General features: G+C 43.0%; 1 protein-coding gene across 2 annotated transcripts in view; it reads right to left on the bottom strand.

The window, feature by feature from the left end:
* Nucleotides 1-13297, bottom strand: part of AGTR1 (angiotensin II receptor type 1) — a 48584-nt gene extending 35287 nt beyond the window's left edge. The window contains exons 1-2 of one of the 2 annotated variants that reach the window (XM_081139233.1): nucleotides 13074-13297; nucleotides 1230-1314 (exon numbers count right to left, since the gene is read on the bottom strand). The gene's annotated coding sequence lies outside the window, so the exon portion shown is untranslated. The remainder of the gene's footprint in view (nucleotides 1-1229; nucleotides 1315-13073) is intronic. The other variant, XM_081139234.1, reaches the window with a different exon arrangement.
* Nucleotides 13298-26887: the final 13590 nt, after the last annotated feature.

Genomic DNA, 26887 nt, shown 5'->3' on the forward strand with positions numbered 1-26887 from the left:
CGGAGCGCCTCTCCTCACTATTCTCTGAGGTAAGATAAAGCTTCCTGTCTTAGTGTATTATTAACTAGGACATATATTTTAAGCACTTTTTCCAGAGCTGGATTTTTGCTGAAAACATGCTCAGTGCAGCTTCCTAGGCTTAACTGCACCTCAAACAACAACAAAAACAACAAAACAAACCCTAAAGATTTCCAGCGACAGAACTCTGTGGAATGTTACTATTTTTATCTCCAAGATTAAAGCAGTCCTAAATAGCTTCCTAACACCACCATGGAGTGCCCTCCGGCCGGCGTTTCCTACTTGCCAGTCCAGCAAATAATGAAGTCCCCTCTCCGTGTGCCTGGCCACCCACCCATCCCAGCCGCCGGCCGCTGTGACGAAGTGCAGCCCCGCACCTGCAGCCGGGGAGCTGCTCTCACTCGCCCCGGAGACATCAGGGACCGTCTCCCTGGCTAAAGGGGGAAGCTGGGGGCTTGTTCTTTCAGCTGAGCTTTTATTGGGGGAAAAAATTGGAGTTTGTTTGTTTGTTTTTGTTTTTACGAAGCCCGTGTGACAGGAGCTGGGCTGACAAAGCAGTCACGGCTGCCCTTTCGGGTTCTGAGTATGACACCCCGTTACATGATTCCAGGGACCCCGGCCAGCGGGGGTTAGGGGAGGCGGGCATTACAGGGTGCCTCTTTCTCCCAGTCTCTTGGTGCCATTTTCCCTGTATCGTGGAGTGAGGGAGACTTTTGTAAGAAGAGATTGAGGCATGTGGCTTTTCAGAAGGCGAGCAGGTCAAGTTTTAAGGTTTATGTGCTTCTGGAAGTAAATGCTGGGGCATCTCAAAGGCCAAACCTCCCATCCTGCGGGGTGAGAGCGCACAGCATTCCCCTGGTTTTTCAAAGTCCCACGCTGTGCAGCGTGACAGCCCCCTGGAGCCATTGCCCAGGCCCCACGTGGCAGGGCCGTCCTTTGTCACAGGGACTGCAGAGCTCTCACATGGTCTCACAGCAGTTTACAGGTGGACATCCTGGTAATCCTGACACCGTCTACACTTACACTCCTATAAGCACATACAGGTTGTGAAGCTATTGGAAGGGATGGGGTAAGACTGGAGTTTCCTTCTCTCTGCTTCCCCTGTTTCTGTCACTGGACAGAGGTATGCGTGGCTTCTCCTGCTGCCTCCAGGCTTGACACATTACAGAAAACTACTGACAGATACAAGGCTGTAGGTGTAACGCATTTACCTGGGTGCGGAGCGTCTGCGATGGCTTCAGGAACTTACTCGGACAGAAGCCCAGCCATTTTAGACCAATCTATGATGTATAAAATCTGCAAAGAAAACAATTAGTGGGATTCACTAAATATGGTCAGATTTTATTTTTTAACTTACAGGGTAAGCACTAACTACATCTTCTGAATGTTTCTGGAGGGAAAAAAAGTCATCTGGTCCCCGCCAAGGACATATTCTTCTTACAGAGTTGGGCTGCACTGAGTGGCGACCCCGTCATGGGATCTCATCCTCGCCTCCAGCCAACATCATCCCCATGTCCTTGTAGGGACACACCAGAGAAGAAGAAACAGAACATTTTCGTGCAAAATAGTGCAGTTTTATTCTAAGACACTTCTGCAGACATAATTACTAAATAAAAGGAATATAATAGATTCTTACTTGTGAATCTAGTTAAACTTTGGTAAATGATTATTTTTAATATAAAGCTTATACAAGTGTTATTGAACCATAATTTAAAAATATTTTAAAAGATCTTTGTTTCATATTTCATAGAATATATGCATGTGATATGTCAAGTTACAGATGAGTGTCATGTAAAGTGTGTGGTCCTAGCCCTCTCGAACTGTCTCTCTGGGTCCACTTCCCAGAGATGCTTCCTACTAGTAGTTTCTTATGTATCCTTTTAGGACTTTTAAAAAATATATTTACATGCATAAAAATGTGTATGTCCATGTTTTTTTCATTTTATGCATCATACTAACATTATACTATTCCACTCTTTGTTTTATTATTTTTTAACTTAATAATATGGCTAGTAGAATTTTCACATCAGTATATGTGAGTCTGCCTCATTCATTTTGAGGACTGTACTGTATATTATTCATTGCACTGACACATGGTAATTTATTTAACCAGCCCACTATTAATGGACCTTAAGTTTTTGTTTCTCCTTTTCAGTTTCCCTCTTTGGCTGCTTAAAAAATTGTCTCAGGATCGATCAGAGATGGCGGCAGACTGAGTGGAAGCTACACTGACACTCTCCCGGGACTAAACTGAAACTACAACTAAAATATAGAAAAACCATCCTGAATAATCAACTGCAACTGAAGACGAGCTGGAGAGCACCCTCATAACCAAGGAGGAAAAGTGGAGACCACAGAGAGACTGGTAGGAAGTGAGGACGTGAGAGGGCTGAATGGGCTCCCACAGGCAGCAGCTGAAGGTCCAGAGGGGTATCTCAGCTACGGGGGGTTCCCACTGAGGACTCTGAGGCCTAAACCCCAGAACTGAGAAAGGTGCCCACATAACATCTGGCTGTGAAAAGCAGATGGGTTTCTGTCTGCCAGGGAGAAGCAGCTGGAAATGAAGGCACCCTCTTAAAGGGCCATTGCACAAAGTTTCATGTGCAGCCACTCACCTTGGGCTCCAGCAGAGGGAGGGCAGAGTGGACTGGAGCTCTGTGAGGAGAACCTAGGGTTGTGGGCTCTGGAGACTGAGATCAGAATGCACCTGTCTGGATTCCTGTGCCTAGTCATTCCCCCACACTGCAGAAAATTTGCTGCTTTTGCCTGAGGGGGAAGCAATTGTCCCACCCTGCTGGAAAACCTCTCCCCTACCCAGAGGAGTTTCTACAGCCTGAGGCTCATTAAGAGAATCAGATTCATCAGCCTGCAGGCAGAGGCAGACCTCAGAGTGCTTTGAGTCTTTGCCTGATCTGCTTCTGGACCCTGGCCTTGGAAAAGCAGACTTTGGTGTGCATCTTGGTCCTGTCCAACTGCATCCAGCCCCAGCAGAGGAGGCTCAAGCTTAGTGTTGCTGATAGCTCCAAATTCAGGGCCAGTCACAAACTGTGTCTGACACTGGCCTGCACCGGAGACCCTCTAAAAAGACTGAGAGTCCTAGCAGATCTACCAAATACATAGAAAAAAACCCAAACAGGCACCCAAAATGGGGAGACAAAAAAACAAGCCCCAAATGAAAGACCAAGAGAAGTCTCCAGAAAAAGAGCTAAATGAAATGGAGATAAGCAATCTATCAGATATAGAGTTCAGAATTCTGATTGCAAGGATGCTCAAAAGCATGAAAAAAGATATAGAAACTACAAAGGAAATTAAGAATGACATAGCAGAAATAAAGAATACATTCGAAGGAGTAAACAGCAGATTAGAGGAAGCTGAGGATTGGATCAGCGAATTAGAAGACAGGATAGGAAAAATCACTCAATCAGAGATCCAAAAAAAGAAAAAACAGGAGGACAGTTTAAGGGAGCTGTGGGACAACATGAAGTGTAACAATATTCACATTATAGGAATACCAGAGGAGGTCGAAAGCTAGGGTTAAAAAACCTGTTTGAAGAAATAATGGCAGAAAACTTCCCTAACCTGGTCAAGGAAAAAGCCACACAAATTCAGGAGCACAGAGAATCCCAAGCAAGAAGAATCCAAACAGTCCCACACCCAGACACATTATAATTAAAATGCCAAGAATTCAAGACAGAGAAAATTTTAAAGGCAGCTAGAGAAAAGCAATCTGTTACCTACAAAGGAGCTCCCATAAGTCTGTCAGCTGACTGACTTCTCATCAGAAACTCTACAGGTCAGAAGGGAATGGCATGAAGTATTCAAGGTAATGCAAAACAAGAATCTGAAACCAAAAGTACTCTATTCAGCAAGGCTATCATTCAAGATAGATGTGAAATAAAGAGCTTCCCAGGCCAGAAAAGGCTAAAGGAGTTTATCAGCACCAAACCAGCATTGCAGGAAATGGCAAAAGGACTGCTATAATTAGAAGTAGAAATAGAGAGAAACATAGGCATAAAGAATTAAAATGGCAATAGATAAATTTCTAGATAAATGGAAATGGATTAAATGCTCCAATTAAAAGACATAGGGTAGCTGAATGGATAAGAAAACATGACCCATATATATGCTGTCTACAAGAGACCCACCTCAAAACAAAAGACTCACACGGAATGAGAGTGAAGGGATGGAAAAACAGAAGTGAAATAAAAAGCTGGGGTAACAATACTCATATTTGACAAAATAGACTTCAAACTGAAGACCATAAGGAGAGACAAGAAAAGTCACTACATAATACTAAAGGGATCGATCCAATAAGAGGATACAACCCTGATAAACATATATGCACCCAATATAGGAGCACCTAAATTTATTATTATTATTTTTTTAAATATATCTTTATTGATTACAGAAAGAGGAAAGGAGAGGGAGAGAGAGAGACAGAAACATCAATGATGAGGGAGTCATGGATCGGCTGTCTAGCCCGCAACCTGGGCATGTGCCCTGACCGGGAATTGAACCCCGATTGCCTGGATCCTAGGTTGACGCTCAACCGCTGAGCCACGCCTGGCTGGGCTAGGAGCACCTAAATTTATTAAAAAATTTCTAGAGGACTTTAAGGGAGAGACTGACAGCAAGACAGTCATACTAAGGGACTTTAACACCCCACTGATTTCACTAGATAGGTCTTCCAGACAGAAAATCGACAAGGAAACAGTGACCCTAAATGACACACTAGATCAGATGGATTTAATTGACTTACAGAACATGCCACTCCAAAGCTGCAGAATATATATTCTTAAGTGCACATCAGTAGATAAGTGGATAAAAAAGCTGCGGTATGTTTACACCATGGAATACTATGCAGCTATAACAAAGAAAGCTCACTTATCCTTTGGGACAGCATGGAGGGACCTAGAGAGTATTACACTTACCAAAATAAGCCAGTCAGAGAAAGACAAGTATCACATGATCTCACTCATATGTGGAATAAACAAACTAAACTAATGAATAAAATAGATCCAGAGACATAGGAGCATGGAACAGACTGAGGAATCTCAGAAGGAAGGTGGGAGTAGGGGAGTGGGTGGGGAGAGATTAATCAAAGAACTTACATGTCTATAAGCATAACCCATGGACACAGACATTATTACCGGGAAGGCCTGGAAGTGGGGTGGATGCGGGGTGGAGGGGATAAATGGGGAAAAAATGGGGGCATCCGTAATACTTTCAACAATAAAGATAAATTTAAAAAATTGCTTCAATAATCATATTTACACATATGCATTTTTCTACTTATTTGAATATATCAGTAGAATAAGTTTCAAACAATTACTGAAGCAAATTGTTTGGTCACTCTAAGTTTTTGAAAGATACAAAATATCTTCTACAAAAGTACACCAATTTATGATACCAAAAATCTGGCTTTTATCAAATCTTAAATTTGTTTCTCCATTGGATAAGTGAAAAGTCTGTATTTGCTTTGATCTGCATTTCGTTGGTTATGAAAGAGGCTGCGCTTCTCTTTGCTTTCTTACTTTATGTAAATGTTCTCCACAAGTTTGCCCTCATGGCTTTTGCTCATTTTTCAAATTAGTTGCTCACTATTTCTTATTTTAAAAAGCTCATGTTATGTTAAAGAAACTGGCATTTTACATGTAATGTGTGGCAAGCTGCTTTCTCAAGTTCCTCTTCATCTTTTTATTTTGTTTATGGTATTTTTACTATACAGCTATTAAAAATATTTTTTTATGTAGCCAACTTTATTAATATTTTTCATTATGGATTTGTTTTTTGTTTTTATGTAAGGATTTTTTTTTAAAGCTGAAGAGTTAATAAGGAAGTTTGTGTATAGGTTACTTTTTGGAACAACATATCGGTGTTACTGAAGCACTGTTATAGAGAAGAATTAGAAGGATCTATTTTTTTCCCAACTTCTTGGTGGTTTTGTTGTTATAGCTAATGAAACTTCCCATAAGAGCATTTCTCCTATAAAATACCGCTATGGTGTGAATTCTCTGGAATCTTGTGAAGCTCTAGCGTACCTTGGGGTAGAAATTAGAGATGGGCCAGATCTGTTAGGGCCATACTTCAGAGTTCGTAGTGGCTGCCTGAGATCTGAAATCTAGAGGGGGTTAAAAGGAAAGTAATAGAAGTTCCAAAACAAACCGAAAGAAGTATAAAAGTAATAGAGCTTCGTTATTGGAAACTTTTGAAAGCACATGGAAAAAAAAGGAAAGAAAAAGTCACCTTTGATCTTAGCCTTGATCTTAATAACCCTCAAAAGCTTTTAAGATTTGTTATATATATTTCCTAGTCTTTGTTTTCTGTTCTACAATATGTAGGCATTTAAAAAATATATCTGTGATTTTACTCACAAATCAGTGCTAATATACCTAAGTTATTTTCATTAGAACACCAATACCTAAGTAAGACCTTAGTGGAGCCTTGACAAGAATCACCCAAATACATACACACTCTGTCCCATCATATGGCTTAACCTAATGGGAATTTAAAAAATAGAAATAGATTTGTGTTTTTCTCAGAAATCCCTTCTGTTAACTTTGTAGATCAAACACCAGAACACATTCAAGAGATCATTACGTAGTAATCGTATCAGATTCTTTTTCATTCCTGATAAAGTGGTAGCAATTAATTGTGTGAAGGTTAAGGGGCTGGGAGACATCAGGGTACAATGTCTTTTATGTGAAGTGGCATCATCTGATTGGGCAGAGATGATTAAAACTGGAGTAATGGAATATTCTTGTTCTAGGGGCATGCCATGTAGATTTAGAAGCTTAGAAAATGCAATTGAATGGGATAACAAGAATTTCGGTCAAAAAGTGAAGAAAATATATATAATGATAAATCTGTATATGTATGAAGTCTACTAGAAGAAATGCTGTGAGATTTTTTTCAATTTATTTAGGAAAAACCTGCTGCATATTATGTTCAGCCACAGTCACAAATATTTGGTTTTAGCGAGACGAGCAGGACTCCGAGGGTCACAACGGGGTCACTGCATTGTGTGATTTATCAGCACTGAGGATTGCTGCCTGCTACGTGCAGGCTGTCTCTGGACACTACTGCCCCAGGATTCTGGCTTAACCGGTAACTTACAAGTTAGATGTTTCACTGTTCGTGCTGCCTGGACATCTAAAGGTCCACATCCAAGCAGCTAGTGAAATTCTGTCTCCAAGGACGTGTCCCTTCATTACTGAGAAAACTGTGTCTGCTCAGTCCTGATGGCACACCCCTCCTCTCAGCTACGATCACTAGGAATCCAGACTCACTCGTCTTCTCAGCAACATCAATGAGCCCCTGTCAAAGCTACAGACCTCTGGCCAGATCCAAGTGACAGCTGTCAGAAGGACGAGCCTGGAGGAACCGCTCTGAGACAAGCGCTGCAGGCCCCTGGCTAGGATACGTTAGCACCTGCCTGCTCACTGACCGGCTGGTAGCCGTATTCAACCACAGCTTTGTAAACGATTGCTTGTATACAAGTGTTTCCATTAAAAGCGAAAAGAATGAGATATAATTTAGTTGGAAGGAATATTTATGCATATAAGGAATGACTTGTTCAAGTCAAGGGAGAACTTTTTTGTTTTTATGCCATCAGAACACCAAAAGGTAAAAACAGTAAACTTTAGTTAAGTTATGGGGGAAAATAGAGATATCAAACCTTAAGTGTTAAATAATGGGCTGTCATAATTTTAGTCTTTATTTTCCAACTAACGAAGGAATTTCTAGAAATTTTTGTTACTGCACTTAAACTTCAGATGACAGGCAAATGTTACAACTAAAATGGAATCGATCTTCTTTTTCCCATGAGGGAAACAGACCCTGATTTCACATCATAACTTTAAGTAAATTCTCAAGTAATGAGTTGGCTTAAAAAGCAGGCAGCCGAGTGCAGAGCAGTGGGGTGGCCGCTGAGAGCACAGCAATCAGAATTCCTGCGTTTAAATCTCGAGTCGACCAGTTACTGCATGTGGGTGAGCTACTTACCTCCTTATTACTCAGCATCCTAATGTACAAGGTGAGAAGAAAGCGGTGAATATTTCATAGCGCTGTCGCGAGGATTAAATGAAACATGTGTAAAGGCTGAACATTCTGTCTGGCCCATTAACATGCCAGCGGCTTTATTTACAATGTTTATTTAAAAGCCAAAAAAAGAACCTCTGGGTAATCATTCTGAACCAGGATGGGCGGCTGCGCTTCTCTAACTTTAATGTGCATTTGAATCACCTGGGGATCTTGTTAAAATGCAGATTCTCATTCAATGGGTCCAGGCGGGGTCTGAGATTCTGTACCTTTAACAAGCCCCTAGGTGATGTCCCTCAGGCTGGTCTGTGGACCTTGACCCCTGAGGTAATTGTGGCTGGTTACTCCTAATCTGTGATTCAGTGGTTCTCAAAGGGGAAGCAGGGAAGGGGCAGAAAGGAAAGTGCGGACACAGGCATTAGAGCTAAAACGCCCCCGGTGATAGTAATAAGCTTGTCTTAGCTGTTCCCTGACACCTCAAGAACCACTGACCTGGTATCTCAACCTTTTTTCATTTCTTTTTCTTACTCTTTCCTCTACTTGCCCCTTACCATTATAGCTTTAGACTAAAAAATGGAATTAATACTTAGTTCCCCAATTAGTAAGTCTACAGCATCAATTTCAAGGGATTGGATTATACCGGGATACTGTACTTAAATTAGATTAGAAAAATGGTTTCTAACATTTCTCTTTTAAAATACAGGGATCTGAAAAGGCATTTAACGTTTTCCACAGCTTTAGCAGAAAACAAAGAACTAACAAAGAGGTAAGCAAGTGACCTGTGGAGCATTTAGTAATAGAATACAAGGATACTTAGTCCACGTATGATATGCGATCCATACCGTCAAAGGAGCTATAACTGCATGGGGAGGGGGAAGCTATTGTGGTTACTGTGGAAGTGGCCGGAATCACACAATGTGACCGCATTAGACATCCACCTGGTCTGACAGGTGGGCAGGAGGAGAGCTGTTTTTAAGTGGTTCCCCACCCCAGTGGCACTGAGATGATTAGGGAAACCCACATCTAACTCTGTACTTAGCTTGAACAACAGTTTTCTAGGACCAAGATCAGTCTTCTACTTTGGTGTGTCCCCAGGGCTTCATATCCGTTAGATCCACAGTAGTCCCCCTGTAATATGTGCTACTGTTGATACCATAGTTGATACATTTCGAAGATATAATTCTTCATTTTCCAAGGTAGTTAAGAGGATTTTTGATTAACGTGGGAAATATCTAAAGATAACTTAGAGAGCAAATTAGCAATCAAAACTCTCTTTAAGAGTGTATACCATATGTGTAATTCGCCAATATTCTTACTCTGAAGTACCAAAGTACTTAAATCCATTGATCTAAATAACATTTTAACATCATCTGGTGAAAGAACAAAGCAGCTTATATATGTATAAAATGAACAAGGAATCACATAAAAATGGACTCAAACTGAATGAATGATTAATTATATGATTTAAAAATTTAAATATATCTAGAACTGGGACTTGAAATATGAAGGCACAATGAGATTATGAAAAACAAAGCATACACATCTCTTACCCATTTTCTAAATTTGCAAATGTCAGAAAATGAAACGTGAGACTAGCAACACAATTTAAAGTACTGTTGGAAGGAACAGTAACATGAACTGGCTGATTCTAGACATTTATTTCTAGTTAAGACATTTAGATGATGCACCTATTTTAGAAACCAAATAAACAAGAGAAAAACTCTTCTAAATTGAACTGTAAGAATAATGTAAAATAAAGCAGCCCTACAGTATTTATAGTGTGCCGTGAATTCTTTGTTAGTGAAATATTCTGAAAGACAACTTTGGTTTTCCTGCTCAAGGGAATTGTCCCCGTGGCCATCTACTATGAAGAAAAACAAAATCAAACAGCAAGACTGTACTGCAAATACAAAGAGCGCTACGAGCAAGATTCACTTGTCAGCTCCATGACTATTCTAAATATACACTGGTTTTTATTTCCAACTGTCCAATTTGTCATTACAGTGATCACTAACTAATGACACACACGGCAAATCTGTAGCTCTTTAGATTTTTTTTTTTTTTTCTGTGACAAACATATTTTAGATCTTTACTAGGATAATGGAACTCACTTGCCAAATCAGTTTAATGTTACCTTAAATCCCTATAGATATTCCTTGATTTAAGGTGGCTTTATATGGTTGGCTATTGAAGAGTTGATTTTTGGTAGGAAAAATTCATATCATGAATAAAACAGAAAGTATAAAATAACTAAATTTAGACTGGAAATGAAATAAAATTTACTTCTGCTTATGGAAGTTTTCCTAGACTTTTAATAAGAACCTAGTGAGAAGAAACAGGAACCATGTAATCCAGTGACTTTCGGCAGTTTTGAAAGAGTGGCCCATTCTGAAGGGTAATAAGCACTTTCCAATGAGCTGCGTGGAAAAGTCGATCTGTGGAGTGTGGGAGAGAGCAGGGAGACAGTGCTCCTCACCTGGCCTCCGGTACTTTGTCGGATTTTGTTGCTCTGCCTCTGTATTTGTTTATTGCCACAGCACGTCTTCAAGACAGCTTTTTAATCTTCACAACACTTGGACTTACTTCAAACTTCTAAATAAAATTCTTAATTTGCTAGCCTACTCGGGAGACTCTCTGGCCGTCCCCAGTCATGATCAGTGGGAAAAGCCTGAGGAGAAGGGCCGGGAGCCTGCATTGGGAGTCCAAACACGCAAGGTGATGGGACTCGATCTTGGTCCCTGTAGCAAATCTGAAAGCAAAATACAGCGACTCTCAGGGAGCTGCTTGAAAAGGACACCATGACGGCACAGACAAAACTGCAGGAGACACACATCATGCATACAAACTACGAGTTCAAATGGTATTTTACCTGGCCTTTGGGTAAGCAGCAGATTAAAATTTCTTTCATTATTTTCCCTCCAGCATAGGGCAAATAATTAGTCATGGTAATAACGACAGTATACACAGCAGCAAAACCCCCAAATCACATACACACATACAATTCTTATCTCAACCTAGAAAAATACCCAAAATAAGAAAGCTGAACAATCCACAGTTCTGTCCTTGTTTGAACACTGAACCAGGTTCAAGAGTGATGGGGAAGCTTCCAGCTCAGAGCTCTCGGGATGCAAGCATTGCCGAAGCAGCAGGGACTCGGAGACACTTTCTAAACCCCAAAGAAGATGAGCTGCTTTGGAACCAGTGGAAGAAAACCAGTTTCCATCTGAGTTGGATGACAGACTGTTGATTTCTTTCAAGGTCAAAGAAGAGTCGAACCAGAAATCAAGGCATCAAGATGGGCATAAAGACCAATGATGTCAGACAAGAAGGGGAAGACAGAGTAGACAACAGACTTAACTCTAGTAATCATGAAACTCTAGCAAACGCTGAGACCCAGCAACTCAGGGTCACTCCCCGAGTCTCAAATCAGGTTACAGAGCTGGCAGCCAGAAGTTGTGGGATGGACATGGAGCCAGCACTGGAAAACTTACTGATTTTCCAGAGCAGATAATTTACCAGGAAAGTTATTTTGCCAGTTTTTGAAATGCCAAACATGGGCTAAAAGGGTAATTATTTTGGACGTATTTTTAAGCAATAAATAAGAAACCAAAGGAATCAAAGAATTTTATTACTGGAGGGAACCTTATATGCAGGGAGTTGAGGTTCAGGGCTTTAAAATAACTTCCCTAATAGCACATGGTAGTTAGGTGGGAGTCCCTTCCCTGCTCTGGGCTTCCTGCCCTGCAGGGCCAGGAAAGCTGGTAGCATCCGGGGCACCTGAGGAGGGATTATCCATGGGGGCCTTTCGAGCTGGGGAAACACTACAGAGACCAGGGACCAGGAGAGAGCACTTACAAGGGGGTTACAGCTTATGCTAAGGGGAACGAATGCCTGGGACCCAGGTCCCTCAGGTGGTGATCACCACGAAGAGGCACGTTGGGGATGAGGCACCTTCAGGAGGAGGTACACGTTGAACCGCAAGGTGCCAGATTTCTTGCCTCTCTCACTATTACTTGCTCCTTCTGGAATGACGAAATAAATGTAGGCAAGTCCCCAAAGTGATCCCAGAGGAAAGAGAGCACCTAGACTTTAGCCAAGGGGAAGGCTCCTGAGTGCGGTAGTGCGTTTTGATATTTATGAGGCCATCAGCAAACGGGGTTTGGTAAAGAAGCCCCAGATGGCTTCAGTAGCCAGAGCTCCAGTGCTGCCCAAAGACAAGGGGCAGGAGGCGCTTTGGGGAAGACTTGCTGAGGTCCCCGGAGACCCCGGCGGGCTGGCGGCTGGGAGGCCCGGAGGACGGGCTGCTGGCGGGCAGGTGGAGGGGAGGGAAGGGGCCAGCAAGAGCTGCTTCTAAAAGCCCGACTCAGTTACGAATTTGCACTGGCCGGGGCTGTGGGGATTCGGGTGCGGAGATGCCCGGGCCTCTCCCTGCCCCAGTTTGAAGAATCAAGGGGCACCTGGGGACGGCTGAAGCTGGGAGAGTTTAGGGGGCGGGCGGTGGCCATCGGCAGGGTCTGCAGGGCGGCGGGGAAGACGGGCGCGGACGCTCGCAGCTGCGCCTCTGAGGCTGCACAACTTTGAAACCCACGGGCGCCCGGCGGGGCCGTGCCGCCTCCGCGCAGGTCGCGGTTAAAAGGCAGGAGTTCGCTAAAAGCCTCCGGAAGAAACTTTACTTGGTTTCATCTCATTTCTGCAGATTTCTCGCTTGTCTTCGAAAGAGTTTGGTGAAATCGAAATGAAATTCGGGGGGCGCGCGGCAAACAAGCTCAAACTGTAACCGGCCAACCCCGACGCGCCCCTCGCCTGATTTGGGGAGGCGCCCAGCTCGGGTGGGCGCCGACCCAGCGGAGCTCGCCCTCGGTGGTCCCGCGGGCCCCCCGCGCAGTTAGGACACCCCGCCGCCGCCCCGCCGCCCCGCCGCCCCGCCGCCCCGCCGCCCCGCCGCCCCGCCGCCCCGCCGCCCCGCCGCCCCGCCGCCCCGCCGCCCCAGCCCTGCGCGGCGCGCACCCACTCACCGCGCCCGGCGCTGCGCGCACGTCGGGCAGCGAGCGGCCGCGGGTCTCGGCCGCGGGTCGCGCGTGCGGGTCTCCGCGCCGCCTCGCGTCGGGGCCGGGAGCCCTCGCCGGGAGCGTGCGCCGCTCAGCGCCTGTCGCCGCGGCGGGCCGGGTGGAGCCGCCGGCCGTGCGCCCGCGCAGAGCCCTGTCGCCAACGCTCGGGGCGGCTGACGGGCGCTGGAAGCACCCGCGCGGAGGCGGCTCGGGTTTATAGGGTGGGGCGTCGTGCGCGGGGCTCGCGGCGGGCTCCGCTCGGCCCTCCCCTCGCTCCCCTCCCCGCCCCGCCCCGCCCCGAGACCCTCCGCCCCGCGCTTCCTCCCCGCGGCGGGCGGAAGCGGGAGGGCGAGCGGCGTCCCCGAGTCACCTACGGGCGCCGCGCCCACCTGGCCCCGGCGGCCGCGGGGAGGTGGAGACGCGGGCGCGCGCGGGCCCGGAGACGGCGCTCTCGCCCAGGCTCGTGCTCCACGTCGCTGTTCTTCCCTCGGGAAACTTTTCAGGCTGAACGAGGGACCTGCGCTCCCCGCGGCTCGCGCTCGGGCGCTCCTGCTGCGGGCTCCAGGCTCGTCCCGCACACGGGTCAGCGCCGGGCAGAGGGGGCATTGTTCCTGCGCCCGGGCAGCGGTCAGAGTTGCACTTTTGAAAAACGTACAAGTAGAAAAAGTTAAAAACAAAATATGACCACATATTTAAGGAAGAATGAACATAAATTCTTCATAAACTATTTCTAAAAACAAGAGGAAGTATCATTTCCAACTCATGCTATCAGCCCAGTGTTACCCGAATACCCAAACCAGACATCAGGAGAAAAAGAAAACTTCTTATGTATACAGATAAAAATCCTCCACCAAAGTAGCAAATCAATCCCGTAACATAAAAAGGATTATATACCCTAAGTGAGATTTATCATAGGAATGCAAAATTATTTTACCAAAAATCAATTAATATAACACACCATTTCAATAGAACCAAGAACAAAAATCACAGGATCATCTTAATAAGTCAGAACAAATATTTGATAAAATCCAACACCCTTTCATGATAAAAACACTCAACAAACTAGGTATAGAAAGGAACTTCCTCAAACTGTGAAGTTCATTTGTGAAAAACTTACTAACATTACACTTAATGCAGTGTCTCTGCTTCTAACCTCAGGAACAAGGCAAAGATGTCAGCTCTCCACACTTCAGCATTGTACTGGAGGTTCTAGCCAGGGCATTTGGACAGGAAAAAGAAATGAAAGGCATCTAGATTAGAGAGGAAATAAAAATATTTCTATTTGCAAATGACATGATCTTGAGTTTAGAAAATCCCAAGGAATCAATTTAAAAGCTGTTATAACTAATGAACAAGTTCAGCAAGGCTTTAGGATATAAGATCAATACACAAAATCAGTTGTATTTCTCAATGAACAATCCAAAAATGAGGTTAAGAAAAACCTATGTGTACCATAGGTGAAAAGAATAAAATGCTTAGGAATAAATTTGACAAAAAAGGTGTAAAGCTTGTACTCTGAAGGCCAGAAAACATTGTTGAAAGATATTAAATTAGACCTAAATGAGTGGAATGACAGGCTATGTTCATGGATTGGAAGACAATATTATTAAAACAGTAATAATCTCCAAATGATGTATAGATTAAACACAATCCCTTTCATAATCCCAACAAGCTGTTATTGAAGAAATTAACAAGGTAATTCTAAAATTCACATGGAAGTTCAAGGGACCCAGAATGGCAAAAACAATCCTGAAAAGGAAGAACAAAGTTAGAGAACTCACAACTCCCAATTTCAAATTTTACTCTAAAGCTATGATAACCAAGACAGTGTGTTACTGGCATAAAGATTACATATATATATAGTCTGTGGAATAGAATTGAGTCCAGAAATTAAACCAACACATTATGGTCAATTGATTTTTTACAAGTGTACCAAGACAAGGGTACCAAGTCTTTTCAACAAATAATACTGGACTGTATAGTCACATGAAGATGAATGAAGTTGGGCCTCTTAGAATACCATAAAGAAAAATGAACTCAAAATGGATCATAGGTATTTTCTCCTGAAAAAATAAAAAGGTCATAGACTTGAATGCACTAGGTGAAATTATAAAACAATAGAAAACATGGGAGTAAATCTTTGTAACCCTGGGTTATTCAGTTTTCTTCGATGTGACACCAAAAGCTTAAGCCACACAAGGGAAATAGCTAAATTGGATTCATCAATATTAAAAACTTCTGTGCTTCAAAGGACAACATTAACAAAGTTAAAAGGCAACCCACAGAATCAAAGAACATATTTGCAAATCATGTATTTGATAAGGACTTGTATCCAGAACATAGAAAGAACCTTATTCAATAAATAATAAAAACAAAAGTAACCCAATTTAAAAATGGACATAAGATCTGAACATTTTTCCAAAGAAGATGGCCAAATACCCATAAGCACATGAAAAAATGCACATCATTAATAATCAGGGAAGTGAAAATCAAAACCATAACGAGATATCACTGCATGCCTACTAGGATAGCTATAATAAAAAAGTCGGATAATAGCGAGTGTTGGTAGGATGTGCAGAACTGGAGCCCTCAGACATTGTTGGTGGGAACATAAAATCATGCAGCCACTTTGGCAAATGCTGCTCAAAATGTTAGGCATAGAGCTACCATATGGTAGCTTATATTTTTTGAATTTTCACAAAATTAAAAATACCAATTTTTGTACAAAATAATCAAATATGTAGTAAGCTTAGGTTTGTGCAGGAGAACCTGGTGGGAACGCAAAGCTGAGGAAGACATGTGCTAACCCAGGAGGGAGACAGCAGTCCCCACCCCGCCTGATTGTGCCTCTGGGGCAGGGCCCTGCCTGAGTTCACTATACGCACAGGGTGCCTGGACCATTATAAGAATTCCCACAGGTGCAAACAAGAGACAAGACTGACTTTGAGCCCACATGAGCAATATATCTTGGCAGAAGATATATATTCAAGAAGGTGGATCTTGAAGGAGAGCACGTTAGAACTGGGAACCAAGGGAACAGCGTGTGTGAAAGTACTTTGGCAAAACATTATTACTTGTGTGGGAAAGAGGAATGCTGGGATTTTGTAGAGCATATGAATAACAATAACAATAGCTATCACTTATTGGATACTCACGGTACATCAGACACCCATTAAACTCTTTATCTCTGTTACCTAATTAGTCATCACAGAAAATCCATCTATAAACAGGAACATTATTTTTACCCATTTACAAATGAGAAGCCTGAGGTACAGAAGTTAAACAACTTACTCAAGTTTACAGGATTTGTAAGAGATGGAGCCAAGAATCCGGGTTCTCTGGCATGAGAGCTTAGGCATTCATGGCGCTGGCAGAGGACAGTGGTAGAAAGAACTAGAAAGACGGGGCTAGCATGAAGGCGGAGGTCAGAGGTTAGTGGAGGGGCCTGAGGTGGATTAGGAGGCTGGGGAAGGACTGCGTCTTTTGAGGAGCATGAAGTGTAGAGGATAATGCGAGAAGCGAAGGTAATAGTGGGCCAGGCCGGGAGCAAGGAGGACCTGCATGGCATTAGGCCTGGAAACAGGGTCAAGGCAGAATAGAGGGGGCTGGGCATGAGTGACCTGGCAGTGGGGGTGGGGAGGGGGAGGGGAGGTTGCTGAGCTGGTTGGAGAGGCGGCTGAGCCCTGTGTCCACTTAAGGACTCTGCGCAGGTGCTGTCTGGATCCCCTGTGGGGGGCATGTGGGAGGCTGCTGATTAGTTTCCCTCTCATATCGATGTTTCTCTCTCTCTCCCTCTCCCTTACTCTCTCCCTAAAAATCAATAAAAAAAATCTTTTAAAATTACCTAAAACATAGATACAAATATACACATACACATACACACACAGAAAAAAATGAATGCATATTCACTAAAATGCATACAGTGGTTATTTCCAAATGTAATAATTATGAGCATTTTAAATTGTCTTCTTTTTATGCTTGTTTATGTTATCTAAATTTTATATAACAATTACACATCAGTATAAAAATTAACAGAATGTACACAGAAGGCAGGGAACTTAGCATAGGAACTGTTTGGAGAGCAAGGATATCAGGGGCACCTTTTGTGGACGGTTTTTGCTGACACTAAACTTGAAGGCCCAGTGACTTAAGCCCTGTGAATATGCCTCTGCTTGCATTGTTTCTGAAAATAACATGTAGCAGGATTTTATGGGAAGAGATGTTGAGTAGGAGGTCAGAGACCTGGAGCCCACTTTCCATTCTCTGAAGAGGCATCAGTGGAGCTTGGCCAAGCCGGCTGACATCTGGATCTCCCCTCACAATGAGGGTTTTCCAATGCCCTGTTTACTAGTTGTGTGAACTTGGACAAGTTACTTAACCTCCTTTACTTTAGTTGGCTGACCAGCAAAATGTGAGTACTAATAGCACCCAATTCAGTGCGAGTGGGGATTAAATGAAATAATACTTGTAAAGCAAACAGTGCCTGGTCTGTAGTTAGTGCTCAAGAAACGTTAGCTTTTTAAATTAACCCCAGTAATTCTAAATACTATGTTATCCAAAAATTCAAATACACAGTCGCTATTCTAAGGAATCCTAAGGGATCCATCTTAATCAATATACTTTACTTAAACTGATATTCTGCTTTAAGTAGCTTTAGAGGAATGTAGAGAAAGAGGTGACGACAGTCGTGCAGTGCTGTGGAGCATCCCGGACCGGGCGTGTGGACGGCCTTGTCAGCTGCAGCGAGTGTGATGGCGCTGGTGTCACAGCGAGGCTGGTGTCACAGCGAGGCTGGTGTCACAACAAGGCTGGCCTTAGGCGATTTCCTCCAGCTGTCTGCGAAGTACAGCGTCAGAAACTAATCCCTAGAGTGTGTGAGCAACAGCTTTGCCCTTCTGATTTTCCATCTTTTACAAATGTAATTTCTTAAAAAAAACCAAAGTTATCAACTTCATAGATCACTAATCAGACAAGATTTCTACTATTTCTCATCACTTCACTTACAAAGATGGAGAAGGAAGATTCCTTGGTTCCGTAGCCCAGCAGAGCCTGAGGATATTGTCCCGCAAGCTGGAGGATGTGATGAAATTTGTGAAGGCGAGGAAGGGTCTAAAAAACTTAAATATATTATTCTTAGTTATGTTTTGCTTTAACTATGAGTTAAATATTTAAATGTTCATGAGGAAAGAGGGAAAACTAGTAAGAATAAAGCTATTAACTTTAGAGATAAAGTCAGATGTAGTAAATTAAAGATGGATCGATTAAGTATTGAATTCACTTTACTTTCTAAAAAAATCAAGGTTACTATATTCACCAATAACAATGTTGGTGGCTCTGTTTGGGTGGCTCAGTTGGTCGGAGAGTCGCCCAGGACATGAAAAAGGTTGCGTTTGATTCCCAGTCCGGGCGCATACGAGAGGCAACAGATCGATGTTTCTCTTTTTTTCTCTCTCTGTCTCCCTCTCCCTCTCTCCCTCTCTCTCTAAAAATCAATAAAGTCATATCCTCAGCTGAGGATTTAAAACAAATGTTGATAGATGATAGGAAAGAATGAAAAAATACTATACAAATAAAATTCCCAACAGGAGAGTTGTAATGTGTGAGTGTTTTAAATCTGTGAATATTGTTTTTCATAGTCATTGAATTATTGCTAATACATCATGCTCTGCATAGAGGAGCTGACATACATAAGAATTATACCAGTTTCTTAAATATTTAACTTTAAAAGAAGGAAGTTTCATGTAAAAATGCTAAAAAATCAAGGTGCTGAGAAATGAAGTATCTGGAAAGAGCAAGGTGGGTATTTAGGATGGCAAATAGTATATATTTTTCATATAAAGAACTCAATAGACTTTCAGACTAAACATTCTGGAAAAATGGGTGACATTTGAGAAGTTTTGTTTGAATTTAACTGTCTGAGGAGAGGTGAGATTAGGCTGTCCCAGTTTTAGTTAAACTCCCATTGTCTTCAGAATACAATTAAAATCTTTTCCACCGTATTTCTCTTGGTTCAGTTTGGGCGGGTGGCTCCTTTACTGTCAGATAGGTCATTCACGCAGTCGGCTGGCCGTCCTTTACTTCCTGCAGAGGTCATGTCATCAGGCTGGCACTTGGCTGATGCTTCTGGGGCACCCGGCCACCAGGAGAGTGCTCCAGTGGCCCAGGGCACTCGCCCACCTGCTGACTGAGCTGCATGGTTCCTGGTCCACGCAGGGGCAGGGGCAGGGGCAGGGCAGGGGCAGGGGCAGGGGCAGGGGCAGGGGCAGGGCAGGGGCAGGGGCAGGGTCAGGGTCAGGGTCAGGGTCGGGGCAGGGTCAGGGTCAGGGTCAGGGTCAGGGTCAGGGTCAGGGCAGGGGCAGGGGCAGGGGCAGGGCAGGGTCAGGGTCAGGGTCAGGGTCGGGGCAGGGGCAGGGTCAGGGTCAGGGTCAGGGTCAGGGTCAGGCGCAGGGGCAGGGTCAGGGTCAGGGTCAGGGCAGGGCCAGGGCCAGGGCCAGGGCAGGGTCAGGGTCAGGGTCAGGGTCAGGGTCAGGGCAGGGTCAGGGTCAGGGTCAGGGTCAGGGGCAGGGCAGGGTCAGGGTCAGGGGCAGGGCAGGGTCAGGGTCAGGGTCAGGGCAGGGTCAGGGCAGGCGCAGGGGCAGGGGCAGGCGCAGGCGCAGGGGCAGGGGCAGGGTCAGGGTCAGGGTCAGGGTCAGGGCAGGGGCAGGGGCAGGGGCAGGCGCAGGGGCTTCCTCCCTACTCAGTGAAAGGCACATCTTGGACAGAGCGGAGATGTTAGAGCTGATTTGAGCTCCATTAGCTAGAGACAACTCCTAATGAATAAAGCTTCCTCCAGTCCATTTAGAATATTTAACTTGACCCTACGGGCCAAATACTTCCTTACACATAAAGAACTTATCTTTAGAAAAGTAAAATTCTATGCACTCCCCCGCAGCCTCTGGATTGTTAACAGCTCTCGTCTTGTCAGGATTTCACATGCACTAGTTTTCTTGCTGGAAGATTCGCAAACACAGCTGCACAGACAGTCCGGGTTTGGCTGGCTTGAGGCTCCCTTACAGCGAGGTCTGAGCAATTGTTTGCCGGGAGATGGAGCAGGAGTACTGACGGAATACCACTGGCGCTCGTCCCCCCTGGAGACCTGCGGTGGAGGTGTTGTTGGTTGAAGGTGTCTTCTGAGTAGCAAGGTTTTAAAAATAATTGCTGTCTTTATGTCAATGAAGAGTTAATTTTCCATTTATCCTTATAGGATTATCTTCATTTAAAACACTTTTTTCACAGGGCTATTGGCATAATTTGAGACAGACACGTTTTGGCTCGTTTGGCTAACTCTGCTCGCACTCACGCTTTCTGTCTGGCTTTTATTCCATGATCTTTCTAGGTGAACTCATGCTGCTAGTTGCTCATTAAATTGTTCTTGCACAAGTACTTCCTGATCAATTCTATTATTATTTGTTCTTAGCCTTTCCCAGTATTGATGTTAACTGCTTGGTAATTTCCTGAATCTCCCCTTGGGCACATCTTAAATATTAGAAAAATTATAATCACTTCCTTCAATTTTTCCACAGCTCACCCATCATTCTCTATTTGCTGAATTGTTTATGACTTAAAGATCTACAGGATATAAATATATTATACATATAAAATAAATATAGTGAGGATAATATTCTAAAATATTTCTTAGCAAAGAGATTTATGTTTCAATAAAATATGTTTTGAACATAGTAAAATGAGATGAAAATTATCAGATAAAAATCAAGCATTAACAGCTGAGTGTGCTTTTGTTGGCATATTATTTGGCTTTTCTTGAATTAAAAAATATAAAATCCAATTATTAAAATTAATTACTTAAAAATACAAAGTACTATTTCATTTATATTATTTATCCATGAGCAATATATACTGTCTCGATTTTTTTGGTTTTTTTCAGATATTGCTTATTACAGTGTAGACGTAAGCAAGTTTTTGAACTTTAGACCCTGAAGAGACACAATTAATGAATAAAGCACCTATAATGACACTGCATTAGGCCTGGGGGCATCAATGGGACACGTCTCTGAATATAAGATGTTGACAACTAGTGAGGTGAGAATGGGAGGAATGTGAGATATTGTGTTTAAATACTAGAGATATGCCCAGAGAATATCAAGCAAGCCAGAGTCAACTCTGATAGCTACACGTTGGGGAAAGTGTCCACACCAGAGGAGGTATTTGAGCATTGCCTTGAGGGTTAGGGTCTTCTGCACAGAGGTCATGGCACGTGCAGATGGCACTATGACAGTGTGCCCTTTCCAATACGGGCGGAAGTGAAATGCAGTGCTCCTTTGTTTAACCTTGGTCTGTTCTGCTGGCTTGGAGTCCCCCTTCTGCTGTCCTTATTTACCAATAGCCTGGCATAGCACTGGCACATAGTACATGCTCAATAAGTGTTGGGTGAAGGAATGAGTGGGTACAGGGAGGACAAGATAGTAAAAGACTAGGTTCATGTGTTTACATTTATTCTGTGGGCAACGAATGCCACAGGGATCAATGAGCAGGGAGTTCTGTGATCCCATGGGTTATGCAGGAAGGTGAAAAGTAATTCTGGTGGAAATGTAGAGGACCAGACCTTGGGTCCATTGGGTTAGAAATTCCAGGAGATGAGTTGAAAATTCCAGAAGAGAAATGAAGAGAACTTAAAATGGCAACTTGCCCTGCGGGTGGTGGACAGCCTCTGAAAAGCAAGGGGAAGGATTTATTGACTAGCTGGACATGCGGGTGAGAAAGAGGTAGAAAGGAAAAGATGAGATTTCTGGGCTGGCAGGTGGGTGAGGGCAGTGTTATTAACTGAGATCATGAATACAATAAAGGAACATATTTTAGAGGAAGGATGAGTTTAATTTTGGATGTGCTCAGCTTGCTTTCTTGATGGGCGTCCAAGTAAAGTAGGATCTGGGCTGGAATATGTAATTTTTTGAGAGTCATGAGTATGGAGATGGTGCTTGAGGCTATGGGAGGAAATGAACTTTATAAGAAAGAGTAAAGAGAAAAGAGAAGGAAAAATGAAGATGAAACCTTGGGGAACACACTTGTAAGGGATAGACAAGGGCGGGGGGAGAGTCAGCAGACGTGGAGACAGATGCTGCCTTAGGCACCTGCATGTGTTGCCTGGTTCGAGCTCCACAGCAGCTGCGGGAGGCTTTGCCGGAGGGGACAGGCTCTTTTCCAGGATAAGTGTCCTGAAACTTTGGCTGAAGGGAGCAGAGGTAAGCACTCGTCAACTTTTTCTGTAAAGGGCCACATAGTAAATATTTAGGCTTTTTGAGCTATTCTGTCTCTGTGGCGACTACTCATCTTTGCCTCCTCTGAAGTTCAAAAGCAGCTATAGACAAACAAATAAAGCTGTGTTCCAATAAAGCTTTATTTATGGGCGCTGACATTCAAATTTCATAGAATTTTCATATGTCAACAATGTTATTTTTCGTTTGATTTTTTCATCACTTTAAAATATGAAAACTATTATAAGCTCATGGGCCATATAAAAACAGGGAGCACATAGGTTAGTTTACAGAAATATGGGTGTTAAGTGTCAGATGTGAGCCCTAAAATATTACCGAATCTGGCAACTAGAAGTTGATGACCCAGCAAAAGTGGTTTCAGTAGAGTAGGGACAAATTCCCACTGTAATAGGTTGGGGAATAGTTAGGAGAGAGAGAAAATAAGTGTAGAAACTTTTTTTTTTTTTATTGTTCAAAATATTACAGATGACCCCTTTTCCCCCATTGACCCTTTCCACCCCCAACTCACTCCCCTCCCCAGTCCCTCACCACACTGTGTCCTTGGGTTACACATACAGGCATATAAATTCTTTGGTTAATCTCCCCCCTCCCACCCACACCCCCCCACCTTCCCTCAGATTTGTCAGTCTGATCCATGCTTCCATGTGACTGAATCTATTTTGTTCCTCAGTTTATTATGTTCTTTAGATTCCATGATATAAGTGAGATCATGTGATATTTGTCTTTCTCTGCCTGGCTTATTTTGCTTAGTGTAATATTCTAGAGACTTTTAAACAAGTTTGGCAGAGTAGGGAAATACAGAATAAAGGTAATGCCTTAAGGGAGAGGCAATGCCTAGAGAGGTTTTATTTTGTTTTGTTTCTTTGTTTTAAGATTTATGCAATTTTGGAGGTAAAGGAGCCATGTGAAAAATACTAGCAATTATAGATTTTGCAGAGAAGAGCTCATTGGCAGAACAAGATCCTGCGGAAGACAGGAGGGCATGGGGTTCTGTGCACAGGCGGACAGATAACCCTTGGTTTTCAGCTCTTTAATTGAAGTTTGGACTAAGCCATCTATCCTTTCCTGTGGTCCCTATTAGGAACAGTGCTTCTGAAATGCCTTCTGAGATGACTAGGAGGAATTCTATTTGATTTTTAAAATTATCCTGTCTGACAGATAAGTCTGGGTTACTGTCTACATTTTACAGATGAAGAACCTGAAGACCAAGAGTTAAATGTATCCAGAGACATCCAGCTGACAGATGGAAGATTAAAAAGAGACACTAATTCTTGGCCCAATTCCCTTGTGTTCTACTTCCTTTCCCACTCTAATGTGCAACATACAAGAGAGTTTGGTGGTGATATAAGTAAGATTTGAATGACACATTAATCTACTTACTTGTATTTAAAGATCTTTTGATTTAAGGGCTTATGCTAAAAAAGAGTCATCCCCCGTAGGGTTCTATTCTGGAAGTTTGAAGTAAACATATATTAATTCCTTTTATAATGAAGGGTTTATTTTTGGCTTCTAGTTGTTAAGACCACTTAAGAAACTTGAATTACAGCTCCTAGCTACATAAGTGTAGGTAATTCCTATATATGCATAGAGACCTGCTCTGATGATGTCATTTGCAGGACAGTGGACTTGGTATGAGCGTCCCTCAGTCCTTCTAGCCACTAGATGGTCAGATAGTAGGCAGATGGATTATTCTCGAGGGTGAAAAAAACTTGCCAAAAACTTAGGGATGTTTGTAGATAGTTGAAAAATTATGGAGACAGTTTATTTAATTCATGCTGAAATATTAACCACACGAAAAGCTCTCTCTTTTTTCCTTTACTTTCAAAATAATTGAGAAATGGTGAGGGACCATAAGCAGTGGTGTTTAAAAACTAAATTCTACCTGCAGTTTGAATTTCCCTAGGGCCTTCCTGGATCCAGAGCAGCCTGGAGGCAATGCTACCTGACCTGACAAAAGAGTAACTTTCCTTGGCTCCCCGCCACACCCCGCATTTCAGCTCTCCCCACACTCCTTTCTCACCTCTGCCAATGCAAAAATTGCTAAAACCTTCAACTCTATAGTCCTAATGTGTGCTAACCAGGAAGGGCAAAGGGGCTCCAGGGAAAGTAGTTTACAAGAAAAATGAACAAATGTAAAAACAATTAATGCATGGGGAAACCTTTTAGGTCGTGAGAAAAGTATATTGGGAAAAGAGCTCAACAGAGGAAGGAAGCCTCAGCATAGCTTCAAAACACATTGCAGTTAAAGTAGGAAAAAGTTTAAAAATTGGCAAAAAAAAGAGTTAGTCAAACTCGCTAAATTATTATTTAAATATTTCTCATTACCCACGATAAGTGGCATCTCCAACATGCCTGCATATGAAAGAAAAATTATGCCAAAGTGTAATGGAACTTTTCAAAATTTTAAGGAATAGAAATAAAGCATGTTTTATTAAGACTAGATCCTTCTTTGAGTAAATAATTTTGCATATCAAATTAGGACTCCATTTTTAAAGTTGCATTTCCTTTCAGTGGGCTATTTTCCTCCCACACTCGACTTGCCTTCCTTCTACTCCTCTGCCTGGGTTCCTGAGTACATAGCTCTCTCATCACTAGCCTTGACTCTTACCTTGATAAATCCCTGAGTCCAAAGTCACTCTGAATCCAATTTTACATATTTTGGCACAACAATATTATTTTAATTACTATTTAATGATGTTGTCATACTGTAATTCTTCTCTTCTGAGATCAAACCATACAGTTCTATTCTCTGCTGCATCTCCTTTCAAAGACAGATAGATGCTTAGTACATGTTCTGGGACAAATTGTTTTTCATCAATAGAGATGCACCTAAGGTGTCTTTTCCACAGATGTTGCAGGAACAAAATGACTTGCAGTTTTCCTTCTAATTTATTATATTTAGTCAGCGCTATAATTAAATATTAGGAACCAAAGGAAATTAAAGCATAAAGTTTCCTGGAAAGGAATTATCTGTCTAATTACTAAGAAGGCTCCTAATTGTAAAATTCAAAATATGCAAGTAAAAGAAACTCAGGCAATAATTTTGAAAACATGTTCGTTGTAAAATATTACACATATAGAAAAATACATAAAATAAACATACCCTGTAGCAAGTAATTACAAAGCAAACACCCATGTAAACACCATCTGTTATGGACTGAATGGTGCCCTCCCGCATCTCGCATGTTGAAGCCCTGATTCCTGTGCGACTGTGGAGATGGGGCCTCTAAGGAGGTAGTAAAGTTAAGTGAGGTCAGAGGCCGGGGCCTCAATCTGACAGCACCGGTGTTCTTGTGAGAAGAGGCCGAGGCGCTCGAGAGCTCTCCCACCGCACAAGCACAGAGGAAAGGCCCCTGAGGATGCGGTGAGAAGGCAGCCATCGGCACCGGGGGGCCCTCAGTTAGCCGTGTGGGCCCCTGGACCTTGGGCTTACAGCCCCCAGAACTGTGAGGACATACGCGCCTGTTGTTTGTCTCCCAGGCCGCAGGATTCTGATAAGGCAGCCCTGGCAGACTAACACTCCATCCAGGTCAAAAATATAACCCGGCCAGAATGTCGGAAGTCCCCATCCTTGTCTTTTTTCTGTCACATTCTCCTTAGCGTTCACCACCTCGCTGACTTTCATGTAATCGTTTCTTTGTTTTCCTTTATACTTTTTCCACACGTGGATGTATCTCTAAACAATATGGATTTTAAACGTCATATAGCTAGATCTATGCTCTTGATTGTCTCCATCTTCTGTTTTTGCTCAACATAATAGTAGTAAGAATTTTCCATGTTGCTGTGTATAACTGCAGTCTGTTTATTTGTATTATGATAGAGTATTTCATTGTATAAATTTACCTACTACATGAGTTCTGCTGTGGACAGGCTTTTGGCTTGAGGTTTTGGCCATGTGGGTATTGTTGTAATGAATATCCTTATAGACGGCTCCACCTGGATAGACATTTCTCAAGGTATCACCCAGAATGGAATAGCTGGGTCAAAGGGCCTGCTAAAAACAATAATTCTTAAGTATAAATTATTTTATGTCTTTATTTATTTTTCAGTATATGTAACTTTTTATTTCTATTATTGGGAAAATTGGGGTACCCTTTTCCCCACGGAGTGCTGGGGGTGGCATCCTTACAATATCTCAAGAAAAAGAATTTTTCTAGAGCAGGAGGATGAGTGATTTTTATTTGTGTGGTACAACTTGGGGTTTCCAAAGTCCCATTTCCCCTTAGTCCAGTTATAGAAAAAGTGTAGTTGGGGTTTCAGTAGAGCTAGAAGCAAAGCCAGTGTCCAGAGTTTTCATTCCACGTTGGGCCATGTGGACAAGTGCAGGGGAGCCAAGAGAGTGTGCCCCCTGCAACAGGAGTCCCAAGAGAGCCAAGAGAAACCAAGAGAAACCAAGAGAGTGAACTCTTTTGTTTAGGGTATTAAATATCCCAGATTTTGCATCCTTACAGTGGCCATGCTTATCCTGGCTAATGACCTGTTCCCAGGCGTCACTGACAGACAAGTACC

This window comes from Miniopterus schreibersii (assembly GCF_964146895.1).
Source record: "Miniopterus schreibersii genome assembly, chromosome: 5".
NCBI lineage: Eukaryota > Metazoa > Chordata > Mammalia > Chiroptera > Miniopteridae > Miniopterus > Miniopterus schreibersii.